This window comes from Tupaia chinensis, unplaced genomic scaffold (genome assembly GCF_000334495.1).
Source record: "Tupaia chinensis unplaced genomic scaffold, TupChi_1.0 Scaffold143796_1, whole genome shotgun sequence".
Taxonomy (NCBI): Eukaryota; Metazoa; Chordata; class Mammalia; order Scandentia; family Tupaiidae; genus Tupaia; species Tupaia belangeri.
This window is the reverse complement of record NW_006203646.1, coordinates 4,212,038-4,217,185: the sequence shown is the minus strand read 5'-3', so window position 1 is coordinate 4,217,185 and position 5,148 is coordinate 4,212,038. Positions and strand designations below refer to the sequence as shown.

Below are 5,148 nucleotides of genomic sequence, written 5' to 3'. Positions count from 1 at the left end.
TCCTGCTGATTTGCTGAGCATTCTTCTCTTACTCGGCTCCCTGATGATGAACAGAGGTGCTCCAAACTGAGTGACTTGTTTTGCTTAATGTAGCTCCTATAGGGCCAGCAGGTGGCGTGGTGGTTAAGGTGCTAGACTCCCACATGACTGTCCGTGGTTCAAGTCCTAGACCTGGTGGCTTGCTTTTTCACTTTCCCTTTCTCTCTCTCTCTTTGGTCAAATTAAAAATAACAACAACAATAACAATAATTAATAAAATAAAATAAATACTTTAAAAAATGTAGCACCTGTGAGAAACCAAAAACTATTCTTTTTTTATTGGGATATAATTCACATATAATAAAATTCACCCTTTCGAAGTCTGAATTCAGTGATTTTTTTAATATATACTCAAGGTATGAAACCGTTCCACTAATTCCAGAACATTATCACTTCCCCCCAACATCTAAAACTCATATCCATTAGTAGATACTTCTTTCTTTCCCCCAAACCTTTTGCAACCACTGACGTGTTTTCTGTCTCTACACAGTTGCCTACTCCGGACATTTTATATACGTGAAATTGTTTAGCATTTGACCTTTTGTGTCCAGATTTGTTGACAAAGTATGACGTTTTCAAGGTTCATCTGTATTGTAGCGTGTATCAATCAGAACTTCATTATGATTCAGAAATTTTTTGTGGCTGAATAGTACTCCATTCTATGTATATGTCATATTTTGTTTATCCATGTATTATTTGCATATTTGAGTTCTTTCTATGTTTTGGCAACAGAGAATAATGCTGCTATGAACATTTGTGTGCAAATTTTTGTATGGATACATACCCATGAATGGAGTTGCTGGACCATATGATAACTCTTTGTTTAGCTGTTGGAGAAGCTGCCAGACAGGTTTACAAAGTGGCTGTACCATTTCACATCCCTACCCAGGATGTATGAGGCAGCTGTTAACACTTGTTGTCAGTCTTTTTTATTATGGCCATCTTAGTAGGTGGGAAGAGGTATTTCACTGTGGTTTCAATTTCATTTCCCTGATGACTAATGATGTTGGACTTTTTTTATATGCTTATTTGTCATTTGTATATCTTCTTTGGAAAGATGTTTATTCAAGTCTTTCACCTATATTTAAATGATTTATCTTTCTATTGTTGATTTGAAAGAATTCTTTGTATAATTTGCATGTAAGTCCCTTATCATACACGTGTTTTACAAATATTTTCTCCTATTCTGTTTTTTTTCTCACTTTCTTGACAGTGTCGTTTGAAGTACATTTGTAAGTTTTTAAAATTTTTTAAAATAATTGTTCAACTTTATTTATTATTTTTAAAATTTTTATTCAATCAGAGAAAGAGACAGAGAGAGAGAGAGAGAGAGAGAGAGAGAGAGAGAGAGAGAGTGAAAAAGAAATCCACCACGGCCCTTGAACTATAGTCAGCCATGTAGGAGTCCAGCACCTTAATTACCACACCACCTGCTGGCCCCTTGTTTTTCTTTTTTCTTTTTCTTTTTTTTTTTTTAGGTAGAGGGTACATGTGTTCACCAGAGAAAGACTCAGTGAGAGGAAGAGAGAGAAAACACCTCCTCCATGAGTAATGGTTACTCTGCCGTTGCTTCTCCTCCATCCTTCCTTCCTTTTTTGGGTGCACACACACAAACCCAATTCATTTCCAAAGTCACTGGGTCTGGGACTCACACTGTGCTGTTGGTTGTGTGAGATATGGCTGCCTCAACTGCCATGCCCCAGAGCCAGCTTGCACGATGTTTTTGATCAAAGTCCAAATGATCTTTTCTTTAGTTACCTATGTTTTTGTGTCATGTCTAAGAAACGATTGCCTAACCCAAAGATTAATCCTGAAGATTAACCCTTACATTTTCTTGCAAGGGTTTGATGGTTTTAGATCTTATTATATTCAGGTCTTCAATTTATTTTGAGTTAATTTTTATATGTGGTTCTTTTGCATGTGGATAATCCACCTACAAGCAACACTGGTTGAAAAGACTGTTCTTTTTCCCAGATAATTGTTTTGGTGCTTTATTAAAATTTTTTTTGATAAGGCCATCAAGTGCCATGATAGTTAAGGTGCTAGATTCCCACGTGGCCAACTAAGGTTCAAGTCCCTGATGCAGCAGCTTGAAAATCATGTTGGGAGCATATGCATATGTGCCCAAAATCCTGAGAGGAAACTGGAGCAGAAGGAATTGTGGCATGGTCATCCCTCCTAGGGGACGGTTACTACTTTACTTCTCTCTGGTCAGCACATGCAACCTGTGGCAAAAACCCAAAAATGAAAAAGAAAATCAGTTGAAGATAACTCTTGAAGTTGTTCCTAATGTCAATGATAATGACTAGAATTATTGCTGGTTCCCAGTTTACAACAAGAATCTTTGTCCCTTCCCCCTTTGAACACATTTGTTTCAGAGATCATTCTGGGATTTCAAACCTATCATTTAAAAATTGTTTTTCTTCTTTTATTTATGGTAGAGCATATGCGTGAGAAAGAGAAAGAGAGGGAGATAAAGCACATCCCTCCAATGGGGCCTGTCACACTACAATCCTCCTTCTTCCCATTCTCCATCCCAGCAGGATTTTGGACATGTGTGCTTTCAGCATGTTGCAGTCAGGGCTTAGAACCCCAGTCAACCACATAGGATCTGGTTCCTCTGTGTAGTACCTGAGCACTAGAGGATCAGCACCAGTTTGTATTTTTTTTTCCCCCAGTTGCCAGAGGGATGTGCACTTGTCAGAGAGAAACAAAGAGAAAGGGAAACACTCTCAACTGGGGTGTGGTCATGCCACAATCCCTTCTCTTGTATTTTTCTTTCTTTTCAGGATTTGGGCACACACACACATGCATCTGGCATGCTTTTCAGGCCACCAGGGCTGGGACTCTAATGGTGGTTGGTCACATAGAATCCACCTCCCTGAAGCTATGCTGTGAGGCTAGTCTCCAAGTTTGTTTGTTTGCTTGTTTTAGTTTTTTGCATAAGGTACATATGCTTGCTGGAGAGAGACAGAGAAGGCAGATAGAGGGAAGGTGAGAAATTATTCTCCAGAAGGAATGGCCTCACTGCAATCCCTTCTCCTCCATCTTCCTCACTGGGTTTTAGGTGCATATTTATGCACCTGGCATAATTTTCAAGCTGCCAGGTCTAGGACTCGAACTGTAGTCAACCACGTGGGAATCCAGTACCTTAAGCACCATGCACTTGCTGGCCCCCTGAGCTTGTGTTCTTGATGAACACCATATTGAACATGCTAAGGTTACGAAGGGCATGCCAAGTATTATTTAAAGGTGTGTGTTGTCAAGGCTCATCTCTGGTTTAGCATGTGTTTAGAAAGTAAATAACTTCGTAAAATTCCTCCTCTATAAAATGGGCATAATAAGAATACTTACCCATAAGGTGGTTATGAGAATTAAATGAGTTTAAAAAGATGTCTGTAGAACTATGCGTTAGAGAGAATACTTGTAAAATGATTTATGGAACTAAAGACGGCAGACTTCAATGCTTTGGCAAGGCTAAACTGGGATGTCAGAAAACAAGCTCTGTTCTGTGATTAATTAGTTGGGTGACCTTGCCCAATTATTTAAACGCTCCAAGTCTCAATTTCCTGGTCTATTGAATTTAGGTAATGATGCCAAGTCTAACAACCTTTCTGGGTTATTGTGAGATTAAAACAATGTTGCAGGTATGAAAGTGCTTTGAAAAACTTAATTTGTTATTCTGGGCATTGTGAACAACTCACAGAAAAATGGTTTGCTTTCATTCTAGAAATTGCCTGTGTTTATAGTGCCCGACTTATTCTTCTGCTTGGGGCCAGCTTCAGTAATGTTTACCACCATAAAACATTAACATGAGATTTTTTACCACTTATCTGGGTAAGAGCCAGAGTCTGATATTTGACACAAAGAAAGTAGTTAGACAGTGTTTAATAACAACCAGGCCCTCAGGGAACTCTCAATGAATACTTCTTGTTCTGGAATATTAATAGAATGGATCAAAAGAAAAATCAACCACAGTGTTTTATCGATCCATTGTGAATGCATCGGAATTATGTTAAAAACAAAACAAAACCAAACAACCTCTCAGATGACCATATTCATATTGTAATAGAGCCGGAAGACCTAAAGATTTCATTCCCTCATCTACCTTACCTCCCACCCTGGGTAGTTAGTGGGAGAAGGATGGTTTGACCGAGAAAACACAATTTGAAAGGAGAAGGACAATGAACTAAATAAACTAACCATAGTAATCTAAAGTGCTAACTTCATTTTGAGAATGGCGCATTTACAAATTATAATCCATTTAGATTTGTGTCTTAACCTCTTTACAGGTTAGTTTAAAACGCAACCAATTCTGACAACTAAAGTTAGTCATTGGGAAATTCAAGTATGATCCAGCAGCTACTGATAGTCCATGTCAGAATGAAGTTCTTTAGCCATCACTACCATGTCAGATAGACACCAAGGAGGACCAGACACCTGGAATACCAGCAATCCCCCTCATCAGTCCTCTCAGTATTATTGCAGGGTGAGTAACTCAGACTCCACGATTTTTCACTTGTGGGAAAAAACTTGGTAGAGGAAGAGGGATAGCCCTGAGGTGAGAACAGCCCTGGTGAGGAAAGGTGGAATTTTCCAGAGTGGTACAGAGAAAGGTTAGTACTCTCAAGTGAGAAAATGAGGATCAAGATTTCTTGTGGCTTCCAAAATGGAACTCCCTTTAGGAAGCATTTAATCTTTTAGGTACTTTTCTCTTCTACCACGAAATTTTTTTACTTAGTATGTAGCTTTAAACTATTTCTTCATAGTCCGTATTTCCCTTAACTTCCTCCAACAACCCTTCAGTAAGTGTGATGTAGAGGTCATTTCAAACTGTGCCTCAGTTTCTTGAGCTGTAAAATGAAGGTAATACCTTCCTCACAGGGTAGTCATTAAGATTGAACGTGTTGGATATTCAGTGTGCTAGTGAATGTGAGTGAAGTTAGGGAAACTGCCAGGGCCTGGCGCATAAAAGGACTCAGTATCTGGGACCAGTAGTTAGCATAATGGCTATGACGCTGGACTCCCATGTAGTCGACCGCTGTTCGCGTCCCGGACCTGGTGGCTTAAACTCACGCCGGGCACGTGTGTGTGTGTGTGTGTGTGTGT

The 5,148-nt window shown here is 39.2% G+C and overlaps 1 long non-coding RNA gene across 1 annotated transcript in view; it reads left to right on the top strand.

Annotated features, from left to right (window-relative positions):
• Positions 1 to 5,148, top strand: part of LOC102468587 (uncharacterized) — a 23,409-nt gene that overhangs the window by 16,341 nt on the left and 1,920 nt on the right. The window contains exon 2 of the long non-coding RNA XR_336940.1: positions 4,332 to 4,528. This is a non-coding gene — a long non-coding RNA (uncharacterized LOC102468587). The remainder of the gene's footprint in view (positions 1 to 4,331; positions 4,529 to 5,148) is intronic.